This window comes from Schistocerca nitens, chromosome 3 (assembly GCF_023898315.1).
Source record: "Schistocerca nitens isolate TAMUIC-IGC-003100 chromosome 3, iqSchNite1.1, whole genome shotgun sequence".
NCBI lineage: Eukaryota > Metazoa > Arthropoda > Insecta > Orthoptera > Acrididae > Schistocerca > Schistocerca nitens.
Window position 1 is genome coordinate 474,256,059 of NC_064616.1, and position 25,565 is coordinate 474,281,623.

Genomic DNA, 25,565 nt, shown 5'->3' on the forward strand with positions numbered 1-25,565 from the left:
ATAAGTAAATAAATAAAATAATGAGAATAGTTTCCGAAACATTAATTTCACACATGAGCATTGAAACAGAACAGAATTAATAATGTCTAAACAGCTTTACAAAGTAAAAGGCATAGTATTAGAACAATTCTACAACATATCTCTTATTAGATAAACATATAAAGACAGGAAGAACACAAATACACAAGGGTACACAGACACAAAGAGGAATAACACAAAAGACGTCTGGTACTACAGTCCAACCGAAAACTCATTCCTTAGATCTTTCCTATTATTTCAACATTTGCTCCTGCAAAAAGAAAAAATCCTATCTAACCCTGTTGTCCCTAAGCCCCACTGTTTTGGTCGTATCCTCTATCAAAACAAATATTTCACATTTTACAATACTCATTTTTGCCCAAATCTTTTTCATATAACTTCTCAATGCATTCTTTCCCTATTCTTCATAGTTAGTTTCTTATATAGTCTACCCCCTCTTAAGCTAACTTAAATCTACTGAGCTCAGATATATATACTAAGGGACGAGGCAATGCAGCAACACACAACAAATTAACACAAACAGCAATCGGAATAAGTAAAGAGAGAAATGTCTGCGTACGTTCAGTTTTGCTCAGCTGTTTGAAAATCAAATAACGTAAGGAGTTTACCAGCACAATCATTCATAAATTTTTCTAAGGGGACGTTTCACTCTTCGCACGACTCTCCCGTCGGACCTCGATGCGGCTGCCCCGTCTTAACCGGCAACGCGAGGGAAGGTTCGCACGACTGTCATGGCCACGGTCCTGGAGGGGCGGCGCTTCGATGCCCACCTCTGCTGTGAAGTGCACAACCAGAGCTCACACTCAGCCGGTCGTCACTGACAGACTGACATCAAACAAGCCAAGTGCGACGTCACTCCAGCAGTGGCTGCATCAATTCCCATGGCAGACACGTCACTGAACTGACTTAACCTCTTATCCTCAGAACACTGATACCTGTCAAATTTTAAGTTAGTGTATCCTGTACAAATATCTCCCATGCCAATGTAAATGATTTGTCAAATTGTTTAATTAAAACATGTAAAATAGTGTATTGTTTTCTTCTTGTATACATCAAGCTTGTAATTTTGTTGTACTCGAGTTGAATGAGTACTCATGTAACAGTCAGTATCGTAGTCAAATGTATCGTAGACAAACGTAAGACACCAAGAAAATTTTTCTTTCTTTATGTTTATGAAATCTGTGTGTACCAGAGAGTCCACAAGTGTTAATAAGAACATTTAATACTTTCTATGATGATAAAGAACAGAGAAGCCTTCACATTATTTTCTGCAATCAGCTAGGGGATGCCTTCCTGTTTCATACCGTCCTACGTTCTTCTGCTTTCGCTATGTAAGCATCTATCTTGTTAGCTCTTAAGAACCATGAATATATTTAAGTGTATTTAAATTAATAACTTTCAGATATATTAACTTAACAAATTAAACATATCCCTTTTATATTAATGTCTTTATCAGTTTAGTGTTCAGCTATTCGTATTGGAGGCACATCTGTAACTTTGCGTTTCTCCCGAACACCACCCTGGAGTAATAGGAAATCACAACAGGAATCATCAAGTACTGCTCGGTTAATTTCAATTGACATTACTGAGTTGACTAACAATTTCCACTCGCTCATCCACCTACCAGACAGGTTGTTGCTATTGTTCGATGGGGACCACTTATATTGTGGTCACTCCATGTGTGGTTGCAGTTTAACGTCATACCAGAGACATTTCTGTTTACAACAACGAAATATACAAGAACCGCTACTTCCGTTCGCTGTATCGGCCAATACTGTGAGGTAAATAGCTTTTCTCATACGGGAATGAGCAGCACCTTTAATTTAAAGTAATGTGGAAACGTCTTTTGCCATGTCAACAGCCGAGGATACTGAATCACACGAGGTCTACCTTACTCATGAGTTCTCCCAGTAAAGAACTTTGAAAAATTGTGGACCAGAAACCTACCTTTCCATCCCGTCTCTCAATTCAGCCCCCTTCCCCAATGTTGTTGTTGTGATCTTCAGTCTGAAGACTGGTTTGATGCAGCTGCCCAAGCTAGTCTATTCTGTGCAATATATACGAAGACAGTAACTTGTTCTCGAAAGAGCAGTTACTGTTGATGACCGTGCAGCTTTTCCCTGGAATAAATGATGACTAACTGAAAACCTCAGCTGCCGACAGGTGTTGTTGATATACTTTTTTTTTGTAATCTCATTTTGTTCTTCGTTATTGTTCGTTTCAATTGTTCGTGGCGGACGTCACCTGACTCCCGTTGAAGTTCGTTATTGATCCATTCACTCAGTTTTTTTATTATAGGGCGCAGCTAACCCTCTGACCGAACACGCTGAGATACCGTGCCGGCAAATTAAACTTTTCACTAATCATCTGAGCCACCTAGGACACTGCAGGGACTTATCCCTTGCACGCTTCCTGTGAGACTCACATTCCCAACTGTCCACAATTCTACATATGGGCAAATGTCCTTAGGTTAGTTAGGTTTAAGTAGTTCTAAGTTCTAGGGGACTGATGACCATAAATGTTAAGTCCCATTGTGCTCAGAGCCATTTGAACCATTTGAGCCACTGGCAGATTCCCACATTGTGCTCTCTATAGGCCCCCTGGCTCAGCAGCTGTTGTGGCAGATGTGGCGAAATAAATAAAAAAATTAAATTTATTGGTTTTTTTAAGAGAAAAAATTATGGATATGGAACTGTAACTTTAGAAATTTTGAAGGGCTTTTTTTTTTTTTACGGACTGTATTGACCGGCTTGAATGCGGACAAATTCAGTGCTGCGTGAAATATGCCTGTAATATCATTTACCATTCCGATTAATTACATTTTTGAATTCTACGTCATTGTTGATTTATTCAGAGTTTTCACCTTAGACGTAAAATTCGTCCTTCTGCCACAGTATTAATTCATTAGTCGTCATCGGTGTTCTTCTCTTTGTTGACCGTGTGTATCTTCCTGAGTCGGCATCGGTTCACTTCACGAAGACGGTGGAAACCAAGGAATACAATGCTACGTCACTTTAAATAATTCTCGTAAAACTTAGATACTTCTCACTATTTTTTATTCACAACACAATAAGACTTGCTGTGCACGTCGCACAAACCATAATTACTAACTATATGGCTGCCTTTCCGCACACTCCAAAAATTACGTCCATCCTCCACAAGGCAATAATCGAAAGTGTCCCTTAGCTCTTTCTTGGAGTATGAAACAAAGGAGAATCCAATGTGAACATTACAAAGATTATAATCTACATGCCTCTCAATTTAATCTTTGGCGCAGCCTTTAAGGTATTGTATGTCTCTGCGTCGGAATGTGTCATTACAGCTGCCCCCCTACTGTATACTGTCACTAGAAAATTTTATTTGGTTTACAGGATACAGTAATCGACCTTGCAATTGATAGGTTTGGGGGTCTTTTATTTACAAACTTCATTTTACTGTCTCATTTTCATGGCATTGTGAATTCTTTGGTATTACTGAGTGTGTGTCAGTTTTTGGTATAGTTATGCTAATATTTACAAACCTTAATCCTAATATACAAAGTTCTGGTTAATACTGAGAAAACGACATCATGTGGTAAAGTTTGTACAATAAAATACACAACGAATAAAACATTATATACAAATGTTTCTTTCCTAATCAGAGGTGAAAGTCCTTGTATTGCTTTCCGTATTTATTCTGGGGCGACGAGCTTTGTTCGCTAGCCCCAGTGTTGAATATGGACGGGTGATACGCGCTCCTGATTGTTTGGTCGTCCGTTAGCGGGAGACGTTGGTTGAATGCGCGCGCCAGTGCATTGAATGTACACCGACGTGCGGGTACCGTCGAGACTTCCGAATCTCAGTATGCGTGTGCTTCTTATTGTAACGCCATGGGTCGTTTGACGATACAAGCTTCAATTTTCGATGTCACTTGTTTAGGCTCGCTGACACTTGCAACGTAGCACTACTTTGCACAATTTTAATTTCTACACACACCACTTTAACCGCGAGTATTGCGATCGAAACTTTCTTTTTCACTACACTTTTTTCTTCGCATTAACCCCTTTTACTTATTGTACCTAGATTCATTCCCCCCAATACGTCAGGTCAATGTACAGGAGTATTCACAAATTTGTAAGTCACAGGACTTGGCATGAAATACAAAATATATCACATCCAATGGAATAACATATAACACATACAATACATTGGTTACATTAATTACAGGCAAAAACTATCGACGAAAATTGAAAAATTTTTAACCACTCATAGTGGCTTCTTCGTCTTGGATTTTACTGACACACACACCTTTTTCCATTAATCTGTTAGAAGGAACAAGTCCTTTGTTTTCCTTCTTGAACTCGAGTGTAAGTTAAGGTTTACCTTCGTTACGTATTCTTCATACGCAACGACATGCATCAGCATGCAGAGAACACACCTGTAGCCGCTCCACTGCAGCTTGGGAAGGGAATTTTCTACCTTCTACTTAGGGTAATGGCAACGACTACGTGTATGCTACGGTTTTTACGTATAAAATCTGAAAAGGCACGAAATAATCATTTATATGTAGCGTAACCCTAATATGTACAGTGTTTTGTGCTTAAGCACGTTCTGGTGTGCTTGTAAATCATTACCTCTAATGAAACTTCCTACATTAACGTCGACATATAAACATAAAATCTTGCAGTTCAGGGTGTAGCTACTATTACTATGTACAGTGTTTCCTAATAGCGGCACGCCCTTGTGTGCGTGTATCATCTTTAATTAAAGTGCGCTTATAGGCGTCTTGTGTTATCATGGGAGAAAAAATACAGACATTTTAATGCATCGGTTGTCATGAAAATCTATGCACACGAATAATCCGACTTTCATATCTTCAGTGCAGCATAAAATTCTGTATGACGTTTTTGTTCATAATTCATTTTATAGACGATTCCTTTTGCTTACAGGTCGTCGATCACACTACTTACCTGGCTCTCGTATAGCGTCGATATCATTTTCATTCATTGTGACTGTAAATCGTGATATGTGTGAAAGATAGAATTTTAACATGATTTATCCTTTCATGTTTCAAGTGGGTAAAGTAATTCATACCTTCCCTCTGCATACATGAGTGAAGCACCGCTAATGTTGCACTGTGTATCAGGTTTTTCGTATTTTCTCGTAAACTCGCAGAGTCTTACGGTTTTTATTACGTTGTTTCTTGACGTTAGGTATACATGTTTACACGAGGTTGTCTTAGAGTTTAATTTTCCTTATACACTTCTATGTTGTTTAGGTTCCGTACATGTACAGAGCTTCTTTCGCCTTTCACACATTCATACATACGTTTATACATACAAAAAATATCTACCACTATAATATACACTTTGCTGGTGGGGCCCTTTTTCGGTACCCTGCACCATTCCCTCAATATTCCAAAATAATTCAGGGTGTGCTGAGCATCGTCCCTTATACTAATAATACTTACAACTAAATATTTCTTCTTACATACATAACTGCCTTACGGTCCATTAATGCGCAATCATTCCATATTTTCCTCCTTTACACTTTAGCTTTCGTACATGTACCCTTGTGTATAGCTTAGATATTCTACAAAATTGTTTGCTGGGTGCTTTAGGTGTTTCCTAACGTTAATGTGTTTCTCCCTCTAAAAAGCCTAGGTATTTGTTTCTAGGACGATTCAGTTCATTACTCACGTTGCATAGATCTGTTTATTACGAGGAGTGGCTAGAAAAAAACCGGACTAGTACTGGGGAAACAATAAAACGAATGCAATAAAGCTGAAAGTCGCGTGGCCTGTCACGTGACTCTCGCTCCGCCTACTGCTCGAGTTTCATCTGCCTCCTGCACTCAGTCTGCCCGTGGCGTCTGTTTTAAGTAGTTGATGTTTTGTCCGTGCGTCGGAAAACGTTGAGTGTACAGAAAGAACAGCGTGTTAACATCAAATTTTGTTTGAAACTAGGAAAATCTGCTAGTGAAACGTTTGTAATGTTACAACAAGTGTACGGCGATGATTGTTTATCGCGGACACAAGTGTTTGAATGGTTTAAACGATTTAAAGATGGCCGCGAAGACACCAGAGCTGATGCAAACATTGAAAAAATCGGTAAACTTGTTCGACAAGATCGCTGTTTAACAATCAGAGCAGTGTCTGAGTTAACAGGAGTTGACAAGGAAAGTGTTAGGCAGATTCTTCATGAAAGTTTCAACATGAACAAAGTGTGTTCAAAATTGGTTCCAAAGTGTCTCACAATTGAACAGAAGGAACGCCGAAGAATGATTTGTTCTGACATCCTGGAAAACATTGAAAGTGATCCCACATTCTTACAAAATGTTATTACTTGCGATGAATCGTGGATTTTTACTTACGATCCCGAAACTAAACGCCAATCGATGCATTGGAAAACTCCTGGTTCTCCACGACAAAAAAAAAGCACGAATGTCAAAATCGAAATTCAAGCAATGATGATTGTCTTTTTTTTTGACATCAAAGGGATTGTGCACATTGATTGGGTACCAGAGGGACAAACAGTGAATCAGCATTACTACATTAGCGTCCTGGCTACCCTACGTGAGCGAGTACGGAGAAAACGGAACGATTTGTGGAGAAAAAAGTCATGGATCCTTCACCAAGACAATGCCCCAGCTCACAGTGCGTTGTCAGTGAAGACGTTTTTGGCAAAACACAACATTCCCATCTTAGATCATCCACGCTACTCACCTGATTTGGCCCCCTGTGACTTTTTTCTTTTCCCTAAAGTCAAGTCAGCTTTGAAAGGAACTAGATTTGAGACTGTTGAAGCAGTAAAAGAAAAATCGACGGAAGTAATGTATGGACTTACCGAAAATGATCTGCAGCATTGCTATGAACAGTGGAAAATTCGTATGGAGCGGTGTAGAGACCGAGGAGGAGAGTACATTGAAGGAGATAACATGAAATTGTAAATAATTGTAAATAAATGTTTTTTCCAGCATCAGTCCGGTTTTTTTCTAGCCGCACCTCGTATTTTCCTATTTTAAAGCTTGTGTCATTCTCTTCCTTAGTCACAAAAATTAACGCGTTTTCCTTGTCGTTCGTTCTGAAAATCGCTCGCTACTGTGTAATGTAAATGTATGCGTTATCTCTTTGCTTTCCTCTTTGCCGTTAGCTTTTCCCTATATGTGATCGTGTGTTGTTCTCGTGTACATAGCCTTTCTTCCGGTTATATATCTGCATTACTTATTTATTTTTTCTATTGTGCTATTTTCTTTCTCCCGTACAAGCTAAGATTTTACTCACTGTAATATAATATGACAGTACCGTCCATGATCAGTATGTACTTGTATGTTCACTTAATACTACGTAGTACCAGCTTATAATTAAATTTTCTAAGCTACTATTTACAAGACTTGTGTACCCTTTTCTTTCTTGTTTTTGAATGACTTTCGTCACTGTTTCTCATAGTAAGCGTGGTCTCAAAACTTTTAAACGTTCCGCGCATCCGCGCTTATGTACCATGACTGGACTGCAGGCGCGGGGAAAACTCTGCTTTGTTGGTGAACATTAATCGTGATAGCCGCCATCGTGTAATATGAGTCACGTGTCGTCTGGACTCGACCGCGCATGCGCCTTCGCGCTTTGTATACACTCAGCTGACCGGACAGGGAAGGGGGGAAGATTTCTCCCCGGCTCGCTGCCTACAGCGCGGCCAATGCCCTCGTCTTGCCATGCCGCTATCGCGTGCTCGTCAGCTGAGCGTTGTATTGCAACTTTGACGTGTGGTTTATTGCTCGTCTCAAACGAACAAACTCTGACCTTCGCACTAATTTGTCATTGTTCCTCTCTCTTAAATAACTGAGTTAGACTACAAAAGTACCGTATGGTTTATTTTATAGTGTTAGGACTCACAGTAACACATGTTTCATTAGGTGTGGTTAACTATGCGTTTTTAAGGTGGCATATGTACCCAGTTGGTTACTAGTTTCGATGTTTAATTGAAACTTCAGTTATGTTTTCTAGTTTAATGCATGTTTTTCACTAACTGATCGTCCTTTTCAATGTACCTCTTAAACTACGAACACCGGATTTAGAGGTATTTTTTCGTGTTCGCAAGTTTCTTAGATTAATGACAGCAATTTTACCATGTGATCCAAGGTTGTATAATTTCAATTTTGCTAAAATAATATATAACCTTTAATGAAAAAATTCCTTGATATCCTTGTGGGGGTATAACCCTTTCATCTTGCCCGTTCGTGTGTTACCTAACAGATAACTTCCTGGGTGGGGTTTGTCTATTATAATGAAAGGGCCATCATACAACAACTGCCACTTTTTGTTTAATGCCTTAATTTTAGAGGATTTTGGGTGGGTACGTAATAGTACTTCCTGTCCAGTATTAAATTCTGTAACCTTTCTTACCTTTTTGTTGAACTGTTTTTTCCTTATTTCTGCTTGTTCTTCCATCTGTAGTAATGCTAGACGTACCTTTTCGTCTAGTGTTATTTCCTTTGTGGATAATTTAGGTAAAGGTTTAGCCCATTCGTCAAGTTCTGTGCCTTGAAACGTTAACTCTGTAGGTGTAAAGCCTTTTGAAGTATGAATTAAATTATTTACAACATGCTGAAATGGGGCTATGTATTCCACCCACTTTGTCTGTTTATTTGGTGTATAAGTTCTTATAAAGCGATTAAATTCTTTAAAATTTCTATCAATCGGGCTCGATTCTGGGTGAAATTTGGATACCAAAATATGTTTTATGTTTTGAGATTCGAGAAATGTTTTCCATTTCTTACTAATGAAGTTTGTTGCATTATCAGTTAATGTAATTTTCGGTTTTCCCACTAGTGGTATGTAGTCTTCCATCATGCGTTTGATTATTGATCCGCCGGCCGCGGTGGTCTCGCGGTTCTAGGCGCGCAGTCCGGAACCGTGCGACTGCTACGGTCGCAGGTTCGAATCCTGCCTCGGGCATGGATGTGTGTGATGTCCTTAGGTTAGTTAGGTTTAAGTAGTTCTAAGTTCTAGGGGACTGATGACCACAGCAGTTGAGTCCCATAGTGCTCAGAGCCATTTGAACCATTATTGATCCCGACAGTACTGCTTTTATAGCATACATTTTTAAGTACTTTGTGAAGACATCATAAAATGCGATCACATATCTAACCCCTCCCCTAGCTCGTGGATATGGTCCTGCTGCGTCTACGGAAACTAGTTCTCTTGGTCTAGTTGGAATGATAGGGTGTAATACGTCCAAACAAGATCTATTAAGATGTTTAACCTTCTGACATATTGTACACTTTTTTATTATTTGTTCAATCCTGCGTCTGACGTTAGGGAAGTAACAATATGTTGATATTTTCGCTGTACATTTTGATACCCCATAGTGTCCCCATACTCTATGTGTGTGTCTTATCAAATTGTCTATGTATTCTTCCGGGATGCATACACACCAGGTGTTGGATTGCGGATTGCGCCTGTAGAAAAGAACATCGTTTGACAGTGTGTAATATTGTTTCAGTGTACTGTTGTCATCTGCATGCAGTTTTTGCATAACTTGTCTCCATCTATTGTCTTCCTTTTGTAGTTTGCTCATGTCTTTACACATTTTTCTGCAATATGATTGAAATGAGCCATCATGCATCAGAAAAACACTAAAATCGGAAGTCTGTTCGATCAATTCATTGAACTCGCCCAAGCCTTGTGGCAAGCGCGATAATGCGTCGGCAGTTACATTCTGTTCACCCTTGATATAAACTATCTCGAAATCAAATCCCTGGAGGAATAAACACCAACGTGCAATCCGTTTGTGCAGCAATTTACATGTGAGTAAAAACGATAATGCTTGATGGTCACAAAACACTCGTGTATGCCTTCCCCAGAGATAGTATTGGAACTTGCGGAAAGCCCACACTACAGCTAACGCTTCAAGTTCAGTTGCCGAATAGGTTCTTTCACATTCCGTTAACGTTCTACTGGCAAAACTAATTATGTTTACTTTCTGTTCTCCATTATCATTTACTAATTGGAACAGACAAGAGCCTAATCCCTGACATGACGCGTCCGTTGTCAAACAAAAGTTGTATTCCATGTTAGGAAGCTTCAAAATGAGTGCGTTTATGAGTGCCTGTTTGATTTTTACGAAATCTTCCTCACATTTTTCTGTCCACAACCATGTGTGGTTTTTCCTTAAAAGGTTGAGTAGGGAATCACTATTCAGTAACTGTTTGGGCACGAATTTTCGAAAAAATGACGAGAGCCCCAGAAAAGCTTTCAATTGTTTATGTGTTTGTGGTGAGGGGCAATATTTTATGGCATCAAGCTTTTTTGGATCTGGTAAAATTTCGCCTGGTGAAATAATGTGGCCTAAAAATTTTATTCGATCCCTTCCGAATTCGGACTTCTTAAAATTTGCTGTGATGTCATATTCTCGGAACTTTTGGAACACTTTGTGTACCAATTCTACATGATCTTTCCAGGTCTCCGTGGCTATCAAGAGATCGTCTACATACAACGTCACTTTGCTAATCAGTTCTGGACCCAATACTCTGTCTAAAGCCTCTATAAACACCCCAGCACTCACGTTGAGTCCAAATGGCAGTATTTGGAACTGATAGCTTCTGCCAGCATGAATGGACGCAGTATATTTTCTGCTATCACTATGTAGGGCTATTTGCCGATACGAAGCTTTCATATCAACGGATGTTAAATACTTCACTCCATGAAATTTATGCAATTGCTCATCTAAGTTTTCCGGCCTAGTGCGTATTGGTACGATGATCTTATTAATTTCCCGCGCATCAAGCACTAATCTGACTGACCCGTCAGGTTTGTTGACAGCTAGGATGGGACTGCAGTACGGTGAATGCGAAGGTTCTATCACCTTCCAGGCAACCATTCTATCTATTTCTTTGCGAACCGCTTCCTTCTTTGCCCATGGTATGGTTCAAATGGCTCTGAGCACTATGGGACTCAACTGCTGAGGTCATTAGTCCCCTAGAACTTAGAACTAGTTAAACCTAACTAACCTAAGGACATCACAAACATCCATGCCCGAGGCAGGATTCGAACCTGCGACCGTAGCGGTCTTGCGGTTCCAGACTGCAGCGCCTTTAACCGCACGGCCACTTCGGCCGGCCTGCCCATGGTATCGCATATGATTTATGGCAGTATGTTTTATGTGGGTAGACTTCCATTTTGTATTCATAATTTTTGATTATTGTCGGCTGTTTTCTAAAAATGTCTCGGTATTCATAAATAAGATCTGCTAGTTCATTTTGTTGAGTTTCTGAAAGACAAGTGGATTTTCCTACCTTCTCGTGGGCGGCCTGTTCGTTAACTATTTCCGTGTTTAATTGTTCGGGGTAAGGAATATCTATTAATAACACTTGTGGGTAAACTAATTTTACTCCAGCTTTTTTCTGTAATTGGCCATTGCGCTCTATTGTTGTCTTTACAAGATTGACCTTCACACTACGACTGCCCACTCGGAAATAGCAAAGTCCACTGCCTATGTCGATGTTTACTTTATACTGCCGGAAAACTTCCATGCCTAAAATACAATTGACGATTAATTTGTCAACGATTAAGAACGTACAGTTTATCGTGACATTGCTAATGGTAACAGGTATTTGCGTCTGCCACTTAATACTTTTTGACTTGTTTCCTACAGCTGTCAAGATTTTACAATTTTCCGTTGGCAACACTGGTACTTTTAATGCTTTCGAAACTTCTTTAAATAAACAATTAGAAATAATATTCGTAGATGCGCCTGTAATTATAGTTCCTATCTTTACTGTTATTACAGCCTGCACGAAGTCACTTACCTTGTTCTGTGCTTTTATCTCTTCTTCACACAGATCTTCTTCTACGGTAGCATCATGATCATATCTTAAAAATAATTGTTTAAGATGTAATGTGTGCTTGTTTGTGCCCCCTGTTGTCAAATCGGTCGGCCGGTGGGGGCTCATTGCGACCGATTTTTGTTTACCGGGGGAGACAACGGCGTTGCTTCATTACTGTCCGTTACCTCTACGAAGTGAACTGAGTGGTCATTCTGTCGCCAATTAGTCTCCGGACCGCTGCGTGCAACATTCTTGCGGCCGGTCGTCGCTGTTTCTCCTTGGTCGGTCATTCCTATTACCGTAAGTATTGTAATTTTCACTTGTGTGCCACCTTTCATAACGCGGACCTGACCAATCATTCACGTGATTTCTATCATTCCCATACCGGCGTGGACCGTAATCTGTATTATATCTTCGGTCTTCACGTCTCTGTGGCGCCGAATTCCTCCGATTTCCGTAATTCCAGTTTCCATTATTTGGCCTTGTCGCATACGGGTGCCAACTGTGTTGGTTTTGTCCATTGCCATTAAAATGATTCCCGTTACCGTTGTTTTGATTGGTTACGGAGTGTTCCTTCCGATTACTTGTATTCGGCTCTTCCTCATATGTTAGATCAATGGAGTCAAGCAAGGAAAGAAAGTATTCAAGGTCGTTCTCCGGTATGGTTACCAATTTTTCGCGTAAGTTCGCGGGTAGTCTGTTTTTCAGAATTTTGAGAACATCTACCTGCGATATTGGATTGTTCCAATAGCGCGTCTTATTCAAATACTTTTCGAAATACTTTCTCAACCCGCCGTCTTTTAGGTTGAACGATTGTGGGTTGAATACCTCACGCCGCAGTCTTTCTTGGATCCCAGCAGACCAATATTTCTCCAAGAAAGCCCGTTCAAATTGTTCGTAGATGACGCACTGTTCAGCCATGTCTGTGGCCCACAAAAGTGCCTTGTATGAAGCCTACTACATATCTAATCTTCTGTGCCTCAGTCCAGTTTCTTGGTAAGACGTTGTTAAATGCTCTTACGAATACGACTGGATGAGTTTTTCTGGATTCTGTGGAGAAAACGGGAAACTGTCTACGTTTCAACAGGCTCTCATCGACTAGAATCGTCGAGATGCAAGGCGACACGCCTACTGCCTGTTGCAGCACCGCGTTTGGCGAATAGCCATTGATTGCGAAATGTTTTCATCTGATCTGGTAATCGATGCTTCATCGACTGTGTACAAGGTTTCTTTTGCAAATGGTTCGTTATTGTTAATCCCTGTGGAGCGCAATTGAATTGTATTTACTTCTACATTATGTTGTGCTGAAAAACTAATTGCGTCATCATTTACGTCACTATTGTCAGAATCGGTGACGTGTCCATGAACATATGTCAAATTAAAATTCTCCGATTCCATTTTGAAGATATTATTTTTATCTGTAATTTACTGTTAATCAAAATTTTTCAATTCTCTCGCAGTTGAATTAATAAAAGTATCTCGGGATTGTTATTTGTTGGGCGTCGGAAATTTACAAGATGGCGCACTACGTCTTCTAATTCTGCGATTGTTGAACATAAAAAAGTAATTATCAAAGTGTAATTGTGTGTTGCCACCAACACTACCAGGATTTTAACATGGAAAGTAAAAGGTTCTGCTTTAAGTGGAGCTAAGCCAAGATGCAGCCGCTGTATGCGTTTGCGCTTTCCTACCTTAATTCCGGCTGAGCTGCGTCACTCACGATTACGTTAGTTTTGTAAATCCTTGTCCTTGTTCCTTCTGGTTATTGTGCCATCCGTTTATACAGTTAATATTGTTTCACCTTATTCGTCATTTTCCATGTGCGTCATGTAACAGAGAAACAGTAATTAGTACAAGTACATTTGTTGTACAACAATCAGGTATTTACTCTTTGTTCCACCAGCACTGTCCTGTCTCAGTCGCCAGTGTGGCGAAATAAATAAAAAAATTAATTTATTGTTTTTTTTAAAGATAAAAAATTATTTATATGGCACTGTAACTTTAGAAATTTTGAAGGGCTTCTTTTTACGGACTGTATTGACCGGCTTGAATGCGGACAAATTCAGTGCTGCGTGAAATATGCCTGTAATATCATTTACTATTCCGATTAATTACATTTTTGAATACTACGTCATTGTTGATTTATTCAAAGTTCTCACCTTAGACGTAAAATTCGTCCTTCTGCCACAGTATTAATTCATTAGTCGTCATCGGTGTTCTTCTCTTTGTTGACCGTGTGTATCTTCCTGAGTCGGCATCGGTTCACTTCACGAAGACGGTGGAAACCAAGGAATACAAAGCTACGTCACTTTGAATAATTCTCGTAAAACTTAGATACTTCTCACAATTTTTTATTCACAACACAATAAGACTTGCTGTGCTCGTCGCACAAACCATAATTACTAACTATATGGCTGCCTTTCCGCACACTCCAAAAATTACGTCCATCCTCCACAAGGCAACAATCGAAAGTGTCCCTTAGCTCCTTCTTGGAGTATGAAGCAAAAGAGATTCCAATGTGAACTTTACAAAGATTATAATCTACATGCCTCTCAATTTAATCTTTGGCGCAGCCTTTAAGGTATTGTACACTCCTGGAAATGGAAAAAAGAACACATTGACACCGGTGTGTCAGACCCACCATACTTGCTCCGGACACTGCGAGAGGGCTGTACAAGCGATGATCACACGCACGGCACAGCGGACACACCAGGAACCGCGGTGTTGGCTGTCGAATGGCGCTAGCTGCGCAGCATTTGTGCACCGCCGCCGTCAGTGTCAGCCAGTTTGCCGTGGCATACGGAGCTCCATCGCAGTCTTTAACACTGGTAGCATGCCGCGACAGCGTGGACGTGAACCGTATGTGCAGCTGACGGACTTTGAGCGAGGGCGTATAGTGGGCATGCGGGAGGCCGGGTGGACGTACTGCCGAATTGCTCAACACGTGGGGCGTGAGGTCTCCACAGTACATCGATGTTGTCGCCAGTGGTCGGCGGAAGGTGCACGTGCCCGTCGACCTGGGACCGGACCGCAGCGACGCACGGATGCACGCCAAGACCGTAGGATCCTACGCAGTGCCGTAGGGGACCGCACCGCCACTTCCCAGCAAATTAGGGACACTGTTGCTCCTGGGGTATCGGCGAGGACCATTCGCAACCGTCTCCATGAAGCTGGGCTACGGTCCCGCTCACCGTTAGGCCGTCTTCCGCTCACGCCCCAACATCGTGCAGCCCGCCTCCCGTGTTGTCGCTACAGGCGTGAATGGAGGGACGAATGGAGACGTGTCGTCTTCAGCGATGAGAGTCGCTTCTGCCTTGGTGCCAATGATGGTCGTATGCGTGTTTGGCGCCGTGCAGGTGAGCGCCACAATCAGGACTGCATACGACCGAGGCACACAGGGCCAACACCCGGCATCATGGTGTGGGGAGCGATCTCCTACACTGGCCGTACACCACTGGTGATCGTCGAGGGGACAATGAATAGTGCACGGTACATCCAAACCGACATCGAACCCATCGTTCTACCATTCCTAGACCGGCAAGGGAACTTGCTGTTCCAACAGGACAATGCACGTCCGCATGTATCCCGTGCCACCCAACGTGCTCTAGAAGGTGTAAGTCAACTACCCTGGCCAGCAAGATCTGCGGATCTGTCCCCCATTGAGCATGTTTGGGACTGGATGAAGCGTCGTCTCACGCGGTCTGCACGTCCAGCACGAACGCTGGTCCAACTGAGGCGCCAGGTGGAAATGGCATGGCAAACCGTTCCACAGGACTACATCCAGCATCCCTACGATCGTCTCCATGGGAGAACAGCAGCCTGCATTGCTGAGAAAGGTGGATATACACTGTACTAGTGCCGACATTGTGCATGCTCTGTTGCCTGTGTCTATGTGCCTGTGGTTCTGTCAGTGTGATCATGTGATGTATCTGACCCCAGGAATGTGTCAATAAAGTTTCCCCTTCCTGGGACAATGAATTCACGGTGTTCTTATTTCAATTTCCAGGAGTGTATGTCTCTGCGTCGGAATGTGTCATTACACAGAGCACCTGAAGGAAAATTTGGAAAATATTTCCATGTTATAGTTCTGGGTGGAGATTTTAATTTTCCGGATATTGACTGGGAGACTCAAACGTTTATAACGGGTGCAGGGACAAAGAATCCAGTGCGATTTTTTTATGTGCATTATCTGAAATCTACCTTTAGCAGTTAAACAGAGAACCGACTCGTGGCGATAACGTATTAGACCTTCCGGTGACAAAAAGACACGAACTATTTGAAACAGTTAACGTAGAACAGGGAATCAGTGATCATAATGCGGTTACTGCATCGATGATTTCAGACGTAAATAGAAATATTAAAAAAGGTAGGATGATTTTTCTGTTTAGCGAAGATGACAAAAAGCAGATTTCAGAGTACTTGACAGCTCAACATAAAAGTTTTGTCTCAAGTACAGATAGTGTTGAGTATCAGTGGACAAAGTACAATATGCATTGGATAAGTATGTGCCAAGCAAGATCGTAAGAGATGGAAAATGCCATCGTGGTACCACAACCGAGTTAGAAAACTGCTGCGGAAGCAAAGGGAACTTCACAGCAAACATAAACATAGCCGAAGCCTTGCAGACAAGCAAAAATTACGCGAAGCGAAATATAGTGTGATGAGGGCTATGCGAGAGGCGTTCAATGAATTCGAAAGTAAAGTTCTATGTACTGACTTGGCAGAAAATCCTAAGAAATTTTGGTGATATGAAAAGCGGTAGGTGGATCAAAACAAAATGTCCTGGCACTCTGTGACCAAAATGGTACTGAATGACAGACTAAAGGGCCGCCCGCGGTGGTCTCGCGGTTCTAGGCGCGCAGTCCGGAACCGTGCGACTGCTACGGTCGCAGGTTCGAATCCTGCCTCGGGCATGGATGTGTGTGATGTCCTTAGGTTAGTTAGGTTTAAGTAGTTCTAAGTTCTAGGGGACTAATGACCACAGCAGTTGAGTCCCATAGTGCTCAGAGCCATTTGAACCATTTGAACAGACTAAAGGCCGAAATACTAAATGTCTTTTTTCAAAGCTGTTTCACGTAGGATGACTGCACTGTAGTTCCTTCTCCAGATTGTAGCACAGATGACAAAATGGTAGATATCGAAATAGAAGACAGAGGGATAGAGAAACAATTAAAATGGCTCAAAAGAGGAAAGGCCGCTGGACCTGATGGGATACCAGTTCGATTTTACACAGAGTACGTGAAGGAACTTGCCCCCCTTCTTGCAGCGGTGTACCGTAGGTCTTTAGAAGAGCGTAGCGTTCCAAAGGATTGGAGAAGGGCACAGGTCATCCCCGTTTTCAAGAAGGGACGTCGAACAGATGTGCAGAACTATAGACCTATATCTCTAACGTCGATCAGTAGTAGAATGTTGGAACACGTATTATGTTCGTGTATAATGACTTTTCTGGAAACTAGAAATCTACTCTGTAGGAATCAGCATGGGTTTCTAAAAAGACGATCGTGTGAAACCCAGCTAGCGCTATTCGTCCACGAGACTCAGAGGGCCATAGACTCGGGTTCCCACGTAGATGCCGTGTTTCTTGACTTCCGTATGGCGTTTGATACAGTTCCCCACAGCCGTTTAGTGAACAAAGTAAGAGCATATGGACTATCAGACCAATTGTGTGATTGGATTGAAGAGTTCCCAGATAGCAGAACGCAGCATGTCATTCTCAATAGAGAGAAGTCTTCCGAAGTAAGAGTGATTTCAGTTGTGCCGCAGGGGAGTGTCGTAGGACCGTTGCTATTCACAATATACATAAATGACCTTGTGGATAACATCAGAAGTTAACTGAGGCTTTTTGCGGATGATGCTGGGGCATGTCGAGAGGTTGTAACAATGGAAAATTGTACTGAAAAGCAGGAGGATCTGCAACGAATTGACGCATGGTCCAGGGAATGGCAACTGAATCTCAATATAGACAAGTGTAATGTGCTGCGAATACATAGAAAGAAAGATACTTTATTATTTTACTAGCAGGTCAGCAACTGGAAGCAGTTAATTCCGTGAATTATCTGGGATTAGGAATTAGAAGTGATTTAAAATGGAATGATCATATAAAGCTGATCGTCGGTAAAGCGGATACCAGACTGAGATTTAAAAAAAAAAAAATGGTTCAAATGGTTCTGAGCACTATGGGGCTTAACATCTGTGGTCATCAGTCCCATAGAACTTAGAACTACTTAAACCTAACTAACCTAAGAACATCACACTCATCCATACCCGAGGCAGGATTCGAACCTGCGACCGTAGCAGTCGCGCGGTTACGGACTGCGCGCGTAGAACCGCTAGACCACCGCGGCCGGCCAGACTGAGATTTATTGGAAGAATCCTACGGAAATGCGATCCGAAAACCAAGGAAGTTGGTTACAGTACACTTGTTCACCCACTGCTTGAATATTGCTCACCAGGGTGAGATCCGTAGCGGGTAGGGTTGATAGAAGAGATAGAGAGGATCCAACGGAGAGCAGCGCACTTCGTTACACGATCATTTAGTAATCGCGAAAGCGTTACGGAGATGATAGATAAACTCCACTGGAAGACTCTCCAGGAGAGACGCTCAATAGCTCGGCACAGCTCCCTTCTCAAAGAGCTTTTCGCACAAAGACATTCTAATATTGTCAGCTGCTTATTCCAGCGACTATCGTTAGACTGGTTCATTTATCTATCAAGAGCATTAAGAAGACTACTTTTCTTTACGCAAGTGACGCGTTCTTTCGCCGCAATCAAAAGACCAGGAACTTATGGACAATTGATGCATATATACTCCCCATTAAAATTATTTCGTAGCACTGTATTTGACATATGGGAGGAACAACTCCATCGTGAATATATGGCGCAGTGCAACGACAATATTGGTACTTTGATCAGTCGTGTGCTGCATGTCTTTCAAAGGAGAGTGGTAGATACCAAGAGCCATAAATCGTCCAAACAGTTCTCTTAGAATATTACCCCCGTTTTTGGTTCGTCTGGAAACTGAGTTGTAATTAAAATGCGAGATCTGAGAGTCCAGTCAATGAAACAGGAGACAGTATATGTCAGATACTTGCTTTCCTAACGCCATCTACAATAGGCTTTAACACGGTCCAAGCTGAACTTTTAAGATTCGCTTCAGGCTGTGTGGCTCTCTGTTCACCACTGATTAATTTTTCTTTTCATCCGTTTTTCTTGATATGTTCTTCTTCTGCAAACCATGTCTAGTTTCCCACTCTCATTTTTGCATTACAAAAAAAATGAAGGAATCCCACCACTCCACTAAACACTGCTCTGCTCACCGCTCGTAGCCCCTAGCTCACAAGTGCGGTCAGTGCTACCAACAGCCCGTAGGCCGCAGCACACCAGGGCTTGCGCAAGGCACTGGTGCAGTGACGTCACGGTCTCGCTCAGAGCGGAGCAGGGAGGCCGTGGCCCGTGGGCTGCGTCTCCATGCGCAACTCTGCTGAACCCGTTGTCTACAAGTGCTTTCGCAACAGCACTGCTCGGCCCGTGGGGTGACGTCAGGGACTCGCTCAGCCCGAGACTGCTGTGGCCGAGTGCGGCCGCACTACTCTGCACTGTGCGGCCCGTCGGACCTCGATGCGGCTGACCCCCTGAACCGGCAGCGCGAGGCAAGGCTCGCACGGCTGTCATGGCTACGGTCCTGGACGGGCCGCGCCTGGATGCCCACGTCCGCTGCGAAGTGCACAACCAGAGCTCACACTCAACCGGTTGTCACCGACCGATTGACATCATACAAGCCAACTGCGAAGTCACTCCAGCACTGGCTGCATCGATTACCAGGGACTGACTCGTCCTTGAACTGCCTTAACCTCTTATCCTCAGAACATTGATACCTCTCAAACTTTTAGATAGTGTACCTTCTACAAATATCTCCCGTGCCAATGTAAATGATTCGTCAGACTGTTTATTTAAAACATGTCAAATAGTGTATGGTTTTTTCTTGTATACACCAATCTTGTAGTTTAGTTGTACACGGCTTGAATAACTACTCATAAAACAGCCAGTATCGTAGTCAAATGTATCGTAGGATACCGTAAGACACCACGAAAATTTTTCTTTCTTTATGTTTATGAAATATGTGTGAACCAGAGAGTCCACATATGTTAATAAGTACATGTAATACTTTGTAAGATGATAAAGAAGACAGAAGCCTTCACATTTTTGCCGCGAGCAGCTGGGAGATGCCTTCCTGTTTCGTATCGTCCTTTGTTCTTCAGCTTTCGCTATGTATGCCTGTATCTTGTTAGCTCTTAAGGACAATGAATATATTTAAGTATATTTAAATAATACCTTTCAGTTTTGTGTTCAGCTATTCGTGAAAGCAATGCAAAACTGCTGACAAGGTGCCCATCCGCCATTGGTGTGACCCAAATACTGATTAGCAATTTATCAGATCCTTTATGGTGCACCAACGAACCTGCAGTCTTTCAGAAACGAAGCCCAATACTCAATTAACTACACAGCATAATGCGAATAACCGATTACGTTGCAGGCCGGGGTGGCCGTGCGGTTGTAGTCGCTACAGTATGGAACCGCGAGACGGTTACGGTCGAAGGTTCGAATCCTGCTTCGGGCATGGATGTATGTGATGTCCTTAAGTTAGTTAGGTTTAAGTAGTTCTAAGTTCTAGAGGACGGGTGACCTCAGAAATTACGTCCAATATTCCTCAGAGCCATTTGAACCTTTTGAACCGATCACATTATGCACTTGCCTTATGAAAATTACGTTGGTGCAACATCTGTAACTTTACGGTTCTCTCGAACACCAACCTGGAGTAATAAAAAATCACAACAGGAATCAACAAGCACTGCTCGGATAATTTGAATTTACATTACTGAGATGACTACCTGCTGGTAAGTGGTAGGTGATCACGACTATTTTCTTTACATTCTCTATCTTCCTTCAACATTCGCAAGCAGGCAAGGTAACAGTTACAGCTCACGACTTCCACTCGCTTATCCACCTTCCAGATAGGTTGCTGCTATTGTTGCTCATACAGTGGTCACTCCACGTGTGGTTACAGTTTAACGTCATACCAGAGACACTTCTGTTTAATACAACAAAATAATACAGGAACCGCTACTTCAGATCGTTGCATCGGCCAACACTGTAATATAAATAGCTTTTCTCATACGAGAATGGGCAGCGCCGTAATTTAGTGCGATATAGAAACGTCTTTTGCCGTGTCAACAGCCGAGGGTGCTGAATCACACGAGATCTACCTTACTCAGCAGTTCTCCCACTAAAGAACTTGCAAAATTTGTTGACCAGAAGCCTACCTCTCCCTCCCGCCCCCTTCTACAATGTTGTTGTTGTGGTCTTCAGTTTGAAGACTGGTTTGATGCAGCTGTCCAAGCTAGTCTATTCTGTTCAAGCCTTTTCTGCGCTGCACAGCTAATGCAATGGTCATCAATTTGTACCTGCTAACTGTATTCAACGCTTCGTCTCCCTCTACAATTTTAACACCCCACCCCCCACCCCCCCACACCCGAACAACCGCATATACACGCGTCTCTCCATTACCAAACTGACAACAACTGATGCATCAGGATATGCCCTATGAAACTAAGTCGTGCCATAAATTTCTTGTTTTCCCCAGTTGGACTCAGTATCTTCTTCTCAGTTATTCGATGTGCAGTGCCACCACTATTTTTCGGCGCAAACTGAGTAAAATTGTGATGTTCCCATGGCTGTTGCAAAACATGTTGGGAGTGGGCCAGCACAGCGGCGAACAAACACCATTACGTCAGATGGAGCATTGCCACTGGCGGATTGCTATATTTTGCTCCAGGAAAATGGCTGGCACCGCAATAACGACGACACAGCAGAAAGGCGTTAGTAGGCCAGTAACTACACATACAATCACCAGACTGCTTATCGTCTACATGGTTGCAAGTTATGATTTGCAAAGCAAGTGCGCTCTGTCCCAACATAAATTACCATTATTATCAGTCAAAGGTGTATCAGTCTGGTAGCAACTATTTAAGAGGAGAGGGGTTGCCGCTCCACGAGGAGACATGAGGCTACAGGCAGCCACTATGGGACTTGGCCTCCTCTAACTGTGGGCCCCTGTTGCTGGTTTTAAGATTAGTGCTGTGAGCTTAGCATCTTCCAGCCTGTGGGCCCACTACCAGGTGCAACCAGCCTTCGGCTATTGAAAGCATTCGTTTGAGGCCATGCCCACCTGTTCCGTCAGTTCCTTAACACTCGCTATCTTCAGCACACACTATGGAGGACGTTGCACCACAGAATGTTCTAGTTTGTTTTTCAGTAAAACGTATGACTAATAGTGAATTTCTTATGAGCAGCCATTGATCATCATCCCGACAACAATCCACCACCTCAACTCAAACCTCCACATGTAGAGGTCATCCATCCTGGATCTCCACATTTTGATGCCAGAAGTTTGTGTCACGTCTAAATTTCAGGGACAAGGGAATCTTGCCAGCCACCCTCCCTGGAGACGATGACTCTCGACTACCTGAGAGTTGCAGTTTCGTCGATACACAGCGTCAGTATACAGTGGGTCAGTGCTCTAATTCTTCTATTTTTCCCCCCTGCGAGTATTACGTCGAGTCAGTGCACCTTTTAGCAGCTTTTCAGTTCTGTTTTCATGTGTGGCATGTGGCAAGTAAACTCAGACTGTGTTCTGAGCATGTGTAAATATGAACCTTATTTTTACCTATCATCAATGGGTGTGGCTCATTGTCTGGAAGTGCATAAGGTGATAACCATGCATAGCTTCTTAGGAGGTGAAGATAAGTTTTATAGAGAAGTCAGAGTAGTTTTCGCCGTTTTGAATTTGCAATGTATTTCATTTTGAATAATAAATTTGGCTCACTGCGTTTAAGCACGTAAAGTAGTAGTCATGAGTAGCCGCTCAATTGGAGAAGTTAAGTTACAGTGTGTGAGTGACAGAATTACATTAAGTGTCCTTGACGTCGTACTCTTTTGTTCTCCTCGTTTGTTGTCTGCATAATTAGTAGGAATACCCTGGCTGAGAGGTTGCGAATTTCTGCAGCCTGGACCAGATTTGGAGCGAAGTGCTTGTGCCGATGATGTATGCGTCTTGCAGAGTGCAACTGCCGACAGTAATTTTATTGTAGATACTTAGGAGGCGACGCAGAAAGCTATCACTAAGGCTGATTGTATTGCAGATGTTTTGGGTACTGAAATGGTACATACGCATTTAGTATTTCCGAAGGTCGCAGATTCGGCACCATCTGTGACGCCACTGCCTCCTCAGAAGGTGGGAGGACAAGAAAGTGGAAATGTGTTTGTCAGGTTTATGATCGGGCATACAATGCTTGTGCCAGTGGGTCAGGAGATTGACAAAAGTGAAAACACTTGCAGTGTAATGTGTGATGCAGGCGAAGGCTGCTGTGCAGTCCCAGGGCTAGACTTTCTCATCAAGCATCATGCCGAAACTGACTTTCGATGACTCGGGGTGGAACCCGGGGGAATAATGTTCAAGCTCGGGGAAGCTGTCACCAGTGAAATACTGTCGCAGCGTTCGTTTATCATGATAGGCCAAATGTGGGCAAAACCAAAAAAGCTTAATTTGCATGATATAGTGGCACAAGGCACTGGGAAGTTTCTTTAGGTGACCGAAGGTGTTGGTGACTTATACGATTCTGGACTTCGCTACCGGGTAGGGAGTCGTCGTTGAGTACGCAGCTTTCAGTGATTGAGAGCACTTCTTCTATCTATACTGATGTTGAGACGTTATCTAAATTCCGTCCTTGTGAATGGGAGTTCGCGTTTCTTGTCTGTAGAACACAGAGAGGAGAAGATAGTAATAGATTATACTAGTCAGAGGACCGCCTTCTGCCGTCCTAGTGTTTAATGAGTTTTATATTTTGTGGCTGGAATTCTTCCATCGTCGTAGACGTGCACGAGAACCATCACTCCGACGCACGCGACGCAGTACATTCGGTGATACTGCTAATAGCTTCGGCTTATTAGGGCTATAAAGTGAACATCTGTGATCACGTAAGTTTAATTACCCCTGACGATGCACACCACTGTAGATCATCTTCGAAAGTACTGTCCTCTAGTGTTTGGGACGTCGATGATGTAAGTTATCTCGTGTAATTTATATTATATCGCGTAGCCATAAAAGGGACAGATTTGGGCAGTTGATCAATAATATTAGTTAGGAAATTCATTTGTATCTCTTAATGTCCATTGCACATCGTTATATATCAAAAATGGCTCTGAGAACTATGGGACTCAACTGCTGTGGTTATCAGTCCCCTAGAACTTAGAACTATTTAAACCTAACTAACCGAAGGACATCACACACATCCATGCCCGAGGCAGGATTCGAACCTGCGACCGTAGCAGTCCCACGGTTCCGGACTGCGCGCCTAGAACCGCGAGACCACCGCGACCGGCCGTTATATATCATTTGAAACATAGAAAGTGGTTTTAATCTGCAATAAATGTATAAGCAGAGACAACATTTATAATTTGGTAGTTGCTAGTGCCCTTAATCATTCATTTATTTTTATGTTGTAATTTATGTGTTACGGGCAAGGAGGAGGAATAATATCACCGTTAAGACATCCTGAGACCTGCTTCAGGGGGTAGACAGACGGAGCCAAATCTTTATTTTCGTGTTCAGTATTTTCCATTGCGCACATTCATTTTTACATCCGCCTCGAGCAGCATCTTGGAAACCATACAAATACCTTCAAGAAATACTTCCTAACACTTAAATTTATGTTCGATGTTAGCAAAACCCTCTTTTCTTTAATACTTTTCTGGCTATAGTCAGTCTTCATTTTATATCCTTTCTACATCGACCATCATCAGTTATTTTGCTGCCCAGTAGTCCTTTTAGTGTCTCATTTCGTAATCAGATTCCCTTAACACTTCCTGATTTAACCCTCGCAATACCAAGGGAGAGGGCAGGGGTACTTTATGCCTACCTTTTCAGAACACTGTAATCTAGTCATGTACATTATATTTTAAAATTCTGAAAAAAATATATTTGTGATTTTTAATAATTTCTTCTACTAGATTCCGTAATTGTTTTAAAATTTTCAGTAAAACTTAACGCAACAACTTAAGTCTTGTCAGTGGATGTGAGTTTTCAGAACATGTGTCATATTTATATTTTCAGGTTTAGCACCCTTCTTACACATAAATATATCTTTAAAAAGTATATTGTGCGTAAAAGTCAACGGAAATGAACGAAATCCGTAAATCTTGGTGTTAGTCATATTTTTCGCCCCCCTTTTGTAGTACACGTTATGGAAAATCCGTTGGTACTGCTAGGTTTAATTCGAATACGTTCCATTTAGTTGCATAGACGGTTATCTTATAATCCCTCTCCAGGGCACAACTAGAAATCCATTGTATCGTGTAGCAGAAATGATGTGCTTCAACAAGATTTGTTTTTTGATGTATTCGGACTGTGAAATACATGTCGAGCCTCATTATACCTGTCTTCTTTTTACCTGAGGGCAGCAAAATTCATATTTTAGTGCATATATGGCAAAAATTCAAACTTTCATTTAGGACAACATGGATTCCCAAGGATTCACGTGTCACCATTTGTGGAGGAACATGTAGGAATGAGCGTCCCTCCTATTTACGGACATTAAATGTTACTTTTAAAACTTCCAGAACAGCAGAGTACATTGAGGTAACTATTTCGTAGATCGAAAGGTAAGCCAG